Here is a 15,726-nt window from a genome sequence, read left to right on the forward strand (position 1 = left end):
TACCTTAAATTCACTATCTACGTCGCGCTGGGTCGCGCTGGGTCGTGCCGGTTCTGTCGTGAAACTTCGACAGGTCATAACTTCTTCGTTATAACTTGGATTTCGGCGTTCTTTATATGCACGGAAACCTTGTGACATATACTACAACTTGGTTAAGATTAATCCATATAAATAATCTTCCATTAAAAAGTCATTTTTGATACTTAACGTCTCTAAATTGACTAGCCCTGATCTACGGGCGTTACAATTATCTCCCCCTTAGGATGATTACGTCCCGGAATCATCAACGAAACAGGATTCGTATAATGACTCCATATGTTATCTCTCCATCCTAAGTAATAACCTTGATGCTCAATCCTGCATCTGCTCTTCGTACTATGCTGTACTTTCAATCATAACTTCCAAGTTACAAAATAAGTCCTTATTGTGGACTCCTTCTTCTTCTCAGGATAAACACTTTCATTTATCTATTGTAACAAACCGATGGGTCGTGTTCTAATGACCTCTCATCGTATGATGCAACGCTTAGACTCAAGTCTCTTAGAGTTAAACTTCTTTCATATTTTAACGTGATATAATCACATTTTTACATGTAGCCTTTCTAGCTACAAGCTTCCTTAACAACAAGCGTGATGCTATCGATCGCATTGATTTCAATCTTTTGACTTAGGTCAGATGTTACATCTAACTTGGTTCCATGAACCACGTAACAAACTCCTCGTAGTTGGACTCAATTTTTGATATGACCACTAGGGTCGGAATAACAACCATCTTACTAGTCACTACCGAAACAAGGGTAATGACACACTTGAACAAAACGGAATCAATTACTAGCTTCTTGGTAACCTTGTGACTTTCCCTGATCCAAGTGTGAGTCCTGTGCTTCCGGTAGTATATGCATCTACTACCATTCACACCTACTCATACTCGTCCCAAGTATTGTCCCGCAGTCGACCAAGTCACCAAACAAGAAAATCACAAAACAATTTAACACGTACGAATGTGTCCAAATAATCATAAACAATTTCCCTAGACTTTACTAGGACTTCTTCATTGCTCAATCTTCAATCATCAACTCTACTTCAACTCGATTGGTGATGGAAATACCAGATGATGAGACAACTTCAAGAATTTCACCAATCGTTCCATCATCCCGCCAATCAAATGTGTACTTCAGACGTACCGTACTCCTTTAAGCGTTCCGTTATTTTATCAGACATAAAATAAAGGCATGACACCACTCTTACGATATCTTCCGATAGGTGTCATTCACTATCATAATCCCTTTGCATTTCCTTCATTTACTCAAATCTCTACAAGTCTTCACCATGAACTCTTGTACATCCAAGCAGACATTTGGTGTACCAAGCGAGAATTTTTAAGACAAGAAAGTTTTTAATTACGTTAAACGTATAAATCTCCTTATCACCCCGAAACGTTTACAGGCTAGTTCTAATATCGTAGCCATACGCTTAGAATCCTAAACACATAAGGTTTCCAGATCCGGTCGGCAACAGACCATGGATCCGAACAAATAATAGCATCAATTTAGCTATCACACAAAACAATTAGCACATAAAAGCATTTTAGGCATCATTCCTAAAATAAACTAGTGTGTGTGTCAATTTAGGTGTACTACCTAACATATTTTAGACACACTCCTCACAATCATTACTTAGCATTCTAAGTTTAAGTCTAGAAATTTCCTACATATTCCTAGTTCGCTTCAACTAATGCTCTGATACCAACTGTGACATCCCCAATTTCACGGCCAGAAAAGACCGATTTGTTTATGCTTTGTTTTATAAATCAGAGTGATCGTTTAAAGAAAAAGGTTGCGGAATTTGTTCCCAAAATAAGATATGATAAAAACTTATCAAAACATCTCTCAAGGAGAATGTATTTTCATTAAATAATAAAACCTCGGGATGTCATGTTCCGATACAGAACAAAAGCATAAACAATATAAAATAGACCTTACAACAGTTATTTATAACTACTGATCTATAATCCAAAACCTCTCGTCAAGTCCACCAACTTATACTCTTGTGTCATTACCTGTAATGCAAAGAAGACTGAGTGGGTCAGGCTTGGGAGCCTGGTGAGCATATAGGGTTTTCAACCCACCATAATACATTTATTATATTCAATTATCAAACAATCAACCCAAATACCCATCCCCATTATCTTCTTAAGGTTTTACCCTAAGAATCCACTATCCTTCATTCATTCATTCCTAAGGATTTACCTAAGGAATTGGCACGAAGTCCATTGCTGCCAAAGTTTATAGATCAGGTACTAAATCCATAGTTATCAGACGCTAACTCCATAGTCGTCGGGGTTTACTCAAGCGACGCTAACTCCATAGTCACAAGGGTTCACTTAACAGGCACGAAGTCACATCGTCACCAAGGTTTACTCAATAGGCACTATCTCCATAGTCACCAAGGTTTATACAATAGGCGCTAACTCCATAGTCACCAAGATTTATACGATAGGCGCTAACTCCATAGTCACCAAGATTTATACGATAGGCGCTAACTCCATAGTCACCAAGATTTGTACGATAGGCGCTAACTCCATAGTCACCAAGATTTATATGATAGGCGCTAACTCCATTGTCACCAAGATTTATACGATAGGCGCTAACTCCATAGTCACCAAGGTTTATCTAAAAGTAGGCGCTAACTCTATAGTCACCAAGGTTTATCTAACAATAGGCGCTAACTCCATAGTCACCAAGGTTTATACAATAGGCGCTAACTCCATAGTCACGAAGATTTATCTAACAATAGGCGCTAACTCCATAGTCACCAAGGTTTATACAATAGGCGCTAACTCCATAGTCACCAAGGTTTATCTAACAATAGGCGCTAACTCCATAGTCACCAAGGTTTATCTAACAATAGGCGCTAACTCCATAGTCACCAAGGTTTATACAATAGGCGCTAACTCCATAGTCATCAAGATTTATCTAACAATAGGCGCTAACTCCATAGTCACCAAGGTTTATACAATAGGCGCTAACTCCATAGTCACCAAGGTTTATCTAACAGTAGGCGCTAACTCCATAGTCACCAACTATCCCATCTACCCATGTTCAACCCAACAATTTTTGTAGATATAAACAGTTACACAGTTTAAATCATTTAACACCTGTATAAAACTCCAAATTCCATGCCCATCTCAAATAGACAAATAACATATAAACACATAGCACGTATTTCATAGCAAATACTTCATATCTATGTGTTAGAAGAAAGTAACTACACACCTGCACATATAAACAACAATATACTTAATACACTCAGACCATACTTGTATTACTATCGTGTTTATGAAAGGTAGTATACACTCACTTGATCAGAAGATGATCGGACAGCACTACGACTTGCAGAAGTAGTAATCCTCAGCAGATCTGGAAGATCTCCACAAAAATCGAACTTCTTGCGGGCAGAGCTTCGACTCGGGAACCGCACTTCTGGGGATGTTCGAGATCTCGGGACTTGCCTCGGGGCTCGAGAACAATACCGGGGCTTCGGGGTATTTCTGGGACGCAAATCGATGCAAAACGGGAGAGAGAAGAGAGAAAATAGCAACCCTAAACGGATGGCCCTTCAAATCTATTTATAGGGCAAATTTGGCCCTTGCCACGTCGTGGCAACCTTGTTCCACGTCGTGGGCTTGGTCGTCACTGCATGCGTCATCCCAAGTTGCATCTGGGGGCCTTCCGGAGGTGTCAGGACACTTGCCACGTCGTGGCAACCTTGTTCCACGTCGTGGGCTCTGACAATTTTGGGGTTTCGCGCCCCGAACTTCAGAAATTCATAACTTTCGCATACGAACTCCGTTTTCGACGTTCTTTATATCGCCGCGAAGGTGAGATTATGCTCTACAACTCTCATTTAGACTCCATTGGCTAATTTTGATTTTATTTTTAATATATTATAAGTATATTACTTATATATTATCTTTAGTAGGCCGGGACAGGAAAACTCCGTTCGAAATTCATAACTCCTCCATCTGAACTCCGATTCCGTCCGTCTTTCCGTCGTTGCACTACTATCGATGAGATCTTCAATTCTCATTTATATCACTAAGGATAGATATCTATCTACCTTAAATTCACTATCTACGTCGCGCTGGGTCGTGCCGGTTCTGTCGTGAAACTTCGACAGGTCATAACTTCTTCGTTATAACTTGGATTTCGGCGTTCTTTATATGCACGGAAACCTTGTGACATATACTACAACTTGGTTAAGATTAATCCATATAAATAATCTTCCATTAAAAAGTCATTTTTGATGCTTAACGTCTCTAAATTGACTAGCCCTGATCTACGGGCGTTACAATTATCTCCCCCTTAGGATGATTACGTCCCGGAATCATCAACGAAACAGGATTCGTATAATGACTCCATATGTTAACTCTCCATCCTAAGTAATAACCTTGATGCTCAATCCTGCATCTGCTCTTCGTACTATGCTGTACTTTCAATCATAACTTCCAAGTTACAAAATAAGTCTTTATTGTGGACTCTTTCTTCTTCTCAGGATAAACACTTTCATTTATCTATTGTAACAAACCGATGGGTCGTGTTCTAATGACCTCTCATCGTATGATGCAACGCTTAGACTCAAGTCTCTTAGAGTCAAACTTCTTTCATATTTTAACGTGATATAATCACATTTTTACATGTAGCCTTTCTAGCTACAAGCTTCCTTAACAACAAGCGTGATGCTATCGATCGCATTGATTTCAATCTTTTGACTTAGGTCAGATGTTACATCTAACTTGGTTCCATGAACCACGTAACAAACTCCTCGTAGTTGGACTCAATTTTTGATATGACCACTAGGGTCGGAATAACAACCATCTTACTAGTCACTACCGAAACAAGGGTAATGACACACTTGAACAAAACGGAATCAATTACTAGCTTCTTGGTAACCTTGTGACTTTCCCTGATCCAAGTGTGAGTCCTGTGCTTCCGGTAGTATATGCATCTACTACCATTCACACCTATTCATACTCGTCCCAAGTATTGTCCCGCAGTCGACCAAGTCACCAAACAAGAAAATCACAAAACAATTTAACACGTACGAATGTGTCCAAATAATCATAAACAATTTCCCTAGACTTTACTAGGACTTCTTCATTGCTCAATCTTCAATCATCAACTCTACTTCAACTCGATTGGTGATGGAAATACCAGATGATGAGACAACTTCAAGAATTTCACCAATCGTTCCATCATCCCGCCAATCAAATGTGTACTTCAGACGTACCGTACTCCTCTAAACGTTCCGTTATTTTATCAGACATAAAATAAAGGCATGACACCACTCTTACGATATCTTCCGATAGGTGTCATTCACTATCATAATCCCTTTGCATTTCCTTCATTTACTCAAATCTCTACAAGTCTTCACCATCAACTCTTGTACATCCAAGCAGACATTTGGTGTACCAAGCGAGAATTTTTAAGATAAGAAAGTTTTTAATTACGTTAAACGTATAAATCTCCTTATCACCCCGAAACATTTACAGGCTAGTTCTAATATCGTAGCCATACGCTTAGAATCCTAAACACATAAGGTTTCCAGATCCGGTCGGCAACAGACCATGGATCCGAACAAATAATAGCATCAATTTAGCTATCACACAAAACAATTAGCACATAAAAGCATTTTAGGCATCATTCCTAAAATAAACTAGTGTGTGTGTCAATTTAGGTGTACTACCTAACATATTTTAGACACACTCCTCACAATCATTACTTAGCATTCTAAGTTTAAGTCTAGAAATTTCCTACATATTCCTAGTTCGCTTCAACTAATGCTCTGATACCAACTGTGACATCCCCAATTTCACGGCCAGAAAAGACCGATTTGTTTATGCTTTGTTTTATAAATCAGAGTGATCGTTTAAAGAAAAAGGTTGCGGAATTTGTTCCCAAAATAAGATATGATAAAAACTTATCAAAACATCTCTCAAGGAGAATGTATTTTCATTAAATAATAAAACCTCGGGATGTCATGTTCCGATACAGAACAAAAGCATAAACAATATAAAATAGACCTTACAACAGTTATTTATAACTACTGATCTATAATCCAAAACCTCTCGTCAAGTCCACCAACTTATACTCTTGTGTCATTACCTGTAATGCAAAGAAAACTGAGTGGGTCAGGCTTGGGAGCCTGGTGAGCATATAGGGTTTTCAACCCACCATAATACATTTATTATATTCAATTATCAAACAATCAACCCAAATACCCATCCCCATTATCTTCTTAAGGTTTTACCCTAAGAATCCACTATCCTTCATTCATTCATTCCTAAGGATTTACCTAAGGAATTGGCACGAAGTCCATTGCTGCCAAAGTTTATAGATCAGGTACTAAACCCATGGTTATCAGACGCTAACTCCATAGTCGTCGGGGTTTACTCAAGCGACGCTAACTCCATAGTCACAAGGGTTCACTTAATAGGCACGAAGTCACATCGTCACCAAGGTTTACTCAATAGGCACTAACTCCATAGTCACCAAGGTTTATAAAATAGGCGCTAACTCCATAGTCACCAAGATTTATACGATTGGCACAACTCCATAGTCACCAAGATTTATACGATAGGCGCTAACTCCATAGTCACCAAGATTTATACGATAGGCGCTAACTCCATAGTCACCAAGATTTATCTAACAATAGGCGCTAACTCCATAGTCACCAAGGTTTATACAATAGGCGCTAACTCCATAGTCACCAAGGTTTATCTAACAATAGGCGCTAACTCCATAGTCACCAAGGTTTATCTAACAATAGGCGCTAACTCCATAGTCACCAAGGTTTATCTAACAATAGGCGCTAACTCCATAGTCACCAAGGTTTATCTAACAATAGGCGCTAACTCCATAGTCACCAAGGTTTATACAATAGGCACTAACTCCATAGTCACCAAGATTTATCTAACAATAGGCGCTAACTCCATAGTCACCAAGGTTTATACAATCGGCGCTAACTCCATAGTCACCAAGGTTTATCTAACAGCAGGCGCTAACTCCATAGTCACCAACTATCCCATCTACCCATGTTCTACCCAATAATTTTTGTAGATATAAACAGTTACACAGTTTAAATCATTTAACACCTGTATAAAACTCCAAATTCCATGCCGATCTCAAATAGACAAATAACATATAAACACATAGCACGTATTTCATAGCAAATACTTCATATCTATGTGTTAGAAGAAAGTAACTACACACTCGCACATATAAACAACAATATACTTAATACACTCAAACCATACTTGTATTATTATCGTGTTTATGAAAGGTAGTATACACTCACTTGATCAGAAGATGATCGGACAGCACTACGACTTGCAGAAGTAGTAATCCTCAGCAGATCTGGAAGATCTCCACAAAAATCGAACTTCTCGCGGGCAGAGCTTCGGCTCGGGAACCGCACTTCTCGGGATGTTCGGCATCTCGGGACTTGCCTCGGGGCTCGAGAACAATACCGGGGCTTCGGGGTATTTCTGGCACGCAAATCGATGCAAAACGGGAGAGAGAAGAGAGAAAATAGCAACCCTAAACGGCTGGCCCTTCAAATCTATTTATAGGGCAAATTTGGCCCTTGCCACGTCGTGGCAACCTTGTTCCACGTCGTGGGCTTGGTCGTCACTGCATGCGTCATCCCAAGTTGCATCTGGGGGCCTTCCGGAGGTGTCAGGACACTTGCCACGTCGTGGCAACCTTGTTCCACGTCGTGGGCTCTGACAATTTTGGGGTTTCGCGCCCCGAACTTCAGAAATTCATAACTTTCGCATACGAACTCCGTTTTTGACGTTCTTTATATCGCCGCGAAGGTGAGATTATGATCTACAACTCTCATTTAGACTCCATTGGCTAATTTTGATTTTATTTTTAATATATTATAAGTATATTACTTATATTATCTTTAGTAGGCCGGGACAGGAAAACTCCGTTCGAAATTCATAACTCCTCCATCTGAACTCCGATTCCGTCCGTCTTTCCGTCGTTGCACTACTATCGATGAGATCTTCAATTCTCATTTATATAACTAAGGATAGATATCTATCTACCTTAAATTCACTATCTACGTCGCGCTGGGTCGCGCTGGGTCGTGCCGGTTCTGTCGTGAAACTTCGACAGGTCATAACTTCTTCGTTATAACTCGGATTTCGGCGTTCTTTATATGCACGGAAACCTTATGACATATACTACAACTTGGTTAAGATTAATCCATATAAATAATCTTCCATCAAAAATTCATTTTTGATGCTTAACGTCTCTAAATTGACTAGCCCTGATCTACGGGCGTTACAATTATCTCCCCCTTAGGATTATTACGTCCCGGAATCATCAACGAAACAGGATTCGTATAATGACTCCATATGTTATCTCTCCATCCTAAGTAATAACCTTGATGCTCAATCATGCATCTGCTCTTCGTACTATGCTGTACTTTCAATCATAACTTCCAAGTTACAAAATAAGTCCTTATTGTGGATTCCTTCTTCTCAGGATAAACACTTTCATTTATCTATTGTAACAAACCGATGGGTCGTGTTCTAATGACCTCTCATCATATGATGCAACGCTTAGACTCAAGTCTCTTAGAGTCAAACTTCTTTCATATTCTAACGTGATATAATCACATTTTTACATGTAGCCTTTCTAGCTACAAGCTTCCTTAACAACAAGCGTGATGCTATCGATCGCATTGATTTCAATCTTTTGACTTAGGTCAGATGTTACATCTTGGTAACCTTGTGACTTTCCCTGATCCAAGTGTGAGTCCTGTGCTTCCGGTAGTATATGCATCTACTACCATTCACACCTACTCATACTCGTCCCAAGTATTGTCCCGCAGTCGACCAAGTCACCAAACAAGAAAATCACAAAACAATTTAACACGTACGAATGTGTCCAAATAATCATAAACAATTTCCCTAGACTTTACTAGGACTTCTTCATTGCTCAATCTTCAATAATCAACTCTACTTCAACTCGATTGGTGATGGAAATACCAGATGATGAGACAACTTCAAGAATTTCACCAATCGTTCCATCATCCCGCCAATCAAATGTGTACTTCAGACGTACCGTACTCCTCTAAACGTTCCTTTATTTTATCAGACATAAAATAAAGGCATGACACCACTCTTACGATATCTTCCGATAGGTGTCATTCACTATCATAATCCCTTTGCATTTCCTTCATTTACTCAAATCTCTACAAGTCTTCACCATGAACTCTTGTACATCCAAGCAGACATTTGGTGTACCAAGCCAGAATTTTTAAGACAAGAAAGTTTTTAATTACGTTAAACGTATAAATCTCCTTATCACCCCGAAACGTTTACAGGCTAGTTCTAATATCGTAGCCATACGCTTAGAATCCTAAACACATAAGGTTTCCAGATCCGGTCGGCAACAGACCATGGATCCGAACAAATAATAGCATCAATTTAGCTATCACACAAAACAATTAGCACATAAAAGCATTTTAGGCATCATTCCTAAAATAAACTAGTGCGTGTGTCAATTTAGGTGTACTACCTAACATATTTTAGACACACTCCTCACAATCATTACTTAGCATTCTAAGTTTAAGTCTAGAAATTTTCTACATATTCCTAGTTCGCTTCAACTAATGCTCTGATACCAACTGTGACATCCCCAATTTCACGGCCAGAAAAGACCGATTTGTTTATGCTTTGTTTTATAAATCAGAGTGATCGTTTAAAGAAAAAGGTTGCGGAATTTGTTCCCAAAATAAGATATGATAAAAACTTATCACAACATCTCTCAAGGAGAATGTATTTTCATTAAATAATAAAACCTCGGGATCTCATGTTCCGATACAGAACAAAAGCATAAACAATATAAAATAGACCTTACAACAGTTATTTATAACTACTGATCTATAATCCATAACCTCTCGTCAAGTCCACCAACTTATACTCTTGTGTCATTACCTATAATGCAAAGAAAACTGAGTGGGTCAGGCTTGGGAGCCTGGTGAGCATATAGGGTTTTCAACCCACCATAATACATTTATTATATTCAATTATCAAACAATCAACCCAAATACCCATCCCCATTATCTTATTAAGGTTTTACCCTAAGAATCCACTATCCTTCATTCATTCATTCCTAAGGATTTACCTAAGGAATTGGCACGAAGTCCATTGCTGCCAAAGTTTATAGATCAGGTACTAAATCCATAGTTATTAGACGCTAACTCCATAGTCGTCGGGGTTTACTCAAGCGACGCTAACTCCATACTCACAAGGGTTCACTTAACAGGCACGAAGTCACATCGTCACCAAGGTTTACTCAATAGGCGCTAACTCCATAGTCACCAAGGTTTATACAATAGGCGCTAACTCCATAGTCACCAAGATTTATACGATAGGCGCTAACTCCATAGTCACCAAGACTTATACGATAGGCGCTAACTCCATAGTCACCAAGATTTATACGATAGGCGCTAACTCCATAGTCACCAAGATTTATACGATAGGCGCTAACTCCATAGTCACCAAGATTTATACGATAGGCGCTAACTCCATAGTCACCTAGGTTTATCTAACAGTAGGCGCTAACTCTATAGTCACCAAGGTTTATCTAATAATAGGCGCTAACTCCATAGTCACCAAGGTTTATACAATAGGCGCTAACTCCATAGTCACCAAGGTTTATACTGCATGCGTCATCCCAAGTTGCATCTGGGGGCCTTCCGGAGGTGTCAGGACACTTGCCACGTCATGGCAACCTTGTTCCACGTCGTGGGCTCTGACAATTTTGGGGTTTCGCGCCCCGAACTTCAGAAATTCATAACTTTCGCATACGAACTCCGTTTTCGACGTTCTTTATATCGCCGCGAAGGTGAGATTATGCTCTACAACTCTCATTTAGACTCCATTGGCTAATTTTGATTTTATTTTTAATATATTATAAGTATATTACTTATATTATCTTTAGTAGGCCGGGACAGGAAAACTCCGTTCGAAATTCATAACTCCTCCATCTGAACTCCGATTCCGTCCGTCTTTCCGTCGTTGCACTACTATCGATGAGATCTTCAATTCTCATTTATATCACTAAGGATAGATATCTATCTACCTTAAATTCACTATCTACGTCGCGCTGGGTCGCGCTGGGTCGTGCCGGTTCTGTCGTGAAACTTCGACAGGTCATAACTTCTTCGTTATAATTCGGATTTCGGCGTTCTTTTTATGCACGGAAACCTTGTGACATATACTACAACTTGGTTAAGATTAATCCATATAAGTAATCTTCCATCAAAAAGTCATTTTTGATGCTTAACGTCTCTAAATTGACTAGCCCTGATCTACGGGCGTTACATGTTTACTACCTTAAACACATGGGTTTACGGCAGTAAACTCATGTTTGACCATGAATCATGTGTTTTGGTGGTTGTAGGTTAAGCATACAAAGTTCTAGGTCCAATTCTAAGCTATATAAGGTGTTAAGGGCACTTTAACAGCCTTTGGAGGTGTTTATGGTCTAAGAAGGGGTGTTTACGGTCCAAGAATGTTCTTGGGCCGTAAAATAAAGTGTGACTCATTTGTGTATGTTTTGGTGCATCTCATGAAGGAATATAAGGTTCTATGCACTCATGGAAGCTCATGGAAGCTTTTGGAGGTGTTTAAGGGGCAATCTACACCTTAAAAGGTGTTTATGGTCTATGAATGAGTGTTTACAGTCCAAGCATGTTCTTGGGCCGTAAACTCAAGTTTACCCCCTAAATGGTAAGATTTTGGTGCTCTAAGTCCATTCCTACAAGTCAAAAGGTCTTAACTAAGCACTAGAAGTGATTTGGAAGGGTTTTGGGGCTCCAAAACCCCATTTATAGGTGTTCACGGTTTGGGGAGGTTGCTAGACCGTAAACACAAGTTCTTGGTCCTATTTCATGATTTAAACACGAATTTGAAAGCCAAACATGTTATACTATGAGCTAGGATGGATTTCTTACCAAATTGGAGCTTAAAATGGATGATTTTGGATCAAAGTCGAGTTTTAGAGAGAGAGTAGAGAGAGAAAGTTGTGAGGTGGTGGTAAAAAGCTAAATTGAAGTTCACTCATCCTTTATATAAGGCTTGACTTTGTGGCCCAATGGAAATCTACCCGATACTGACGTTAAACGAGGCTTATGGTCGTACCCGATTAATTGTCGTAATTACGACTTAGTCGTAACTAAAATTTTTCCAAATAAATAACGAAGGTATTTTCACGCGTTTCTAACGGGTTTGGATACTCACGATGTCATAATAAAAGTCTTAAATTAAATGACTTAATCCAAAATGTTAACTGGAAAATTGAAAGACAAACGGGTTTTACTGACGGGAATGGGTTACGGCGACGGAATAATTTACGGGTTGTCACAATAAGGATAAAATCGAATGAGAATAAAGGTTGGGTTTGCTTAAATCTCGATTGAAGGTAGGTTCAAGTAACATGCAGCCTTTAAATCACATACATTTGAATCGATATTGACATTTAGACTCCAAGAAAAACCCTAACTCTAAATACGTAAAATTAGAAAAAATTAATAAGAACTTAGAGTATATATTACCGAAATTGCAGATGAAACACAAAACCAAGAAAATATCGAAGAAATTCGGCACAAAATCAAAGAGTAGGGCGATGTTTGTCCGTTCATGCGTGAGTTTAAAAATGGGAGTCAACGGTTGAAAACTGTGTTATCTGGTTCCCTCCCGTGATGTTATAAAAGTAATGTCATGAGGGTTAAATCCTCATGTCGTGAGTTTGAAATAGTTGATATTATCAGGAAAAATTATTTTACCACGAGGTGGGCTTATTTCCACGTCGTGTTATCAAGGGTTTTGACCAAAAATTCCATTTTCTTTTCTCAAAATTTTAATCACTCTATAACTGCAAATGCCATACTTGATTTTTACTGTTTTCTAAAAATTAAGATGACTTTGATGATTATTTATCACTAAAACTCAAATATAAATGAAAAAATTAAAAAAGCAAAAACGAAAAGAAAAACGCATACCGAGCTCGGGTTGCCTCACGAGAAGCATTTCTTTATGTTGGAGTTATGAGCTAGACTCCGTGCCACCATATGTTGAATTGTTTGGACTTTCAATCACCAATTGTACCTTGTGTTCCTTCAAATTTTTCTCTACGCTTGCACTCTTCTTAGATACGTTTTTTTTAGAATTTTCCTTTTTTACCTTATCATTCCCTTCTTCAAACTTTCGTTTCACCCCTTTATCTTTAACAGTAAGCACTGATTTTCCTTCATTCTTGTTTTGTAGCTTCTTAACTTCAAATTTCTCATTGTCCAAAGTTGGTTGGTTTAAGCCTTGAGTAACTTCTTCTTCTTCATCACTTGACACCAAACCTTTTTTCAATCTCCTCACTAACTAAAGAACTTGGAGTTTTATAAGCAACGACTTCAAAAACCATTGGAATAAATGCTCTAGGAATTGTACGCTTGACTTCTTTAATTGCTTGGATTTCCTCTCCCATTAACTTCTCAAACTCTTCAAGCTGGTTTTCTTCATCTATATTCAATACTTCATTTTCAATATAATCATTCTTGGATCCGTCATCAACTCCAAATGTCATTTCTTCATCTCGTATTCACAATGTAAGTTTAGATTTGTGAACATCCACCAAGGTCGTGCGATATTAAGTAAAAGGCGCCCAAGGGTAATTGGGAAATTTTTATCCTCTTTCATGTCAAGTACTACAAAATCTATTGGAAAAATAAAATTTCCAATTTTTACCAAAATATCCTCAACTATGCGTCGAGGATTAGTCACTAAACGATTTTCCATGTGAATCGTCATTCTAGTAGCCTTCAAATTTGGATGTTTGAGCTTTTGATAGAATGAATAAGGCATCAAATTTATGCTTGCTCTAGAATTGGCTAAAGCAAATGTCTTCATATTATTTCCGAATTCACGTGGAAGTGTAAGGCGCCCATGATCTCCCATCTTCTTTGTTATTTCTCCCATAATCACTATGGGCCTTTTCTCACTAAGGACAACCTTGGAAGTCTTCTTTCGTTGTTCGCGAGTGTCGAGTAAATCTTGCAAAAAAATGGCATATTCGGGCATTTGTGCCAGGGATTCAACAAAATGAATATTAATAGGAATACCCTTAACTTGCTTCATAAAGTTCATATGCTCTTGCTCCAGTGGGTGAACTCTGGCTCGAGAAGGAAACGATAGCAGAGGACGAAAAGCTAGCTTGGGTGCAAGAATGATTTTTCTGTTCGGACCGTGCCCACATCGTGAGGACAATATTTCAGCAACATTTTTCTATTAAAAATTCGACTTCATTGGTTGTGGTCCGGGTTACTTTGGATCTTCTTCTAAGGCTTCTAATAACTCAAAATAGTGTCTTCTTTAATATCGATGGCTATGAGATGCGTGTGTGGTTTTTTATCGGGGATTTGTGGAGATAATCATTCATTAACCAATGTAGTTAATTGAACAAGTTGAGCTTCAATGTTTTAGATTGATGCTTGATGATTTCTAAGTAAAGCTTGTTGATCTCTCATTAGAGCTTGTTGGTCTCTTATTAATGCATCATTTTCATCATGATGTTTTTCCGAAGCCTCCATAGATCTAGTAAGCATGGACTTAAAATAACCTTTCTTTTCATTGTATGGAAACCATTCTTTCTTCGGCTTCCTGTAATCTTCATCATAGCGGTCTCCACTTCAGTAGCATACTTGAGTTTATTATTTTCGTTTTTGTCCAAATGGAAATCTTTTGTCAAATGTGGACCATTGCATTTTTTACAACCCACACGTATAGCATGTATGGATTGATCCATCTTCGTTATTCTTCGATCCATATTATTCAACATATCCAAAACAACCGCCATGTCCTTCGAAGTGCCACTCCTAATTCCTTTTGCTCATTCATTTCGAGGATTGTGATATTCATGCAAATGCTTAGAAAACTATTCAATCAAATCCTTGATGTCAACATGATTTTTCTTCGTTAAAGGTCCTTGAGAATCAAGGAGTTGCCTTGTCATCACATTTACCCCATCATAGAACACTGATACCTCTTGTTGCACATTAAAATCATTTTGGGGCCAATTTCAAAGTAATCCCTTGTAATAAGGCTCCTGTGCTTGATAAAGTTATTCACCCGGTTATTGATCAAAGTTAGATATTACTTTCTTGAGTTTAGACACTTTTGATGGTGGGAAAGATTGCTCTAAGAACTGTTCATGCATTTCTGCCCATGTAGTAATTACACTAGGTGAAAGTGGCGTTAACCAATCTTTAGCAGCTCCCTTGAAAATGACTGGAAGCATTCTCAATAACACCGTCCTACGTGGAACATTTGGGATGTTGATGTAACCAGTAATGTCATTGACTTCATTAAGGTGTTTGTAATCATCCTAATGATCTTTCCCGGAAAATGGAACATCCTTAAGTGCGAAAAGAATATGTCCGTTAAGATCGAATGTTATGGTAGCGGGAATTATGTGAAAAGAATATGTCCCTTAAGAATATGTCCTGAATTCTCTTCTTGTATATTTCCTTAGAAATGTGGGAAATATCCGCCATGTTGTTTCCTGGCTCGCTTCAGATTCGCTCTCTTATTATTTTTTTTTGTTTTGTAACTAGCCTCCTTTTTATTAGGAGTGTTCTTAATGCCTTCTAAAGT

General features: G+C 38.5%; 1 non-coding gene across 1 annotated transcript; it reads left to right on the forward strand.

Annotated features, from left to right (window-relative positions):
* Nucleotides 1–15,131: 15,131 nt before the first annotated feature.
* Nucleotides 15,132–15,241, forward strand: LOC111875910 (small nucleolar RNA R71). Its single transcript, XR_002844846.1, has one exon. It is a non-coding gene; the product is annotated as a small nucleolar RNA R71 (small nucleolar RNA).
* Nucleotides 15,242–15,726: the final 485 nt, after the last annotated feature.

Source organism: Lactuca sativa, chromosome 5 (genome assembly GCF_002870075.4).
Source record: "Lactuca sativa cultivar Salinas chromosome 5, Lsat_Salinas_v11, whole genome shotgun sequence".
Taxonomy (NCBI): domain Eukaryota; kingdom Viridiplantae; phylum Streptophyta; class Magnoliopsida; order Asterales; family Asteraceae; genus Lactuca; species Lactuca sativa.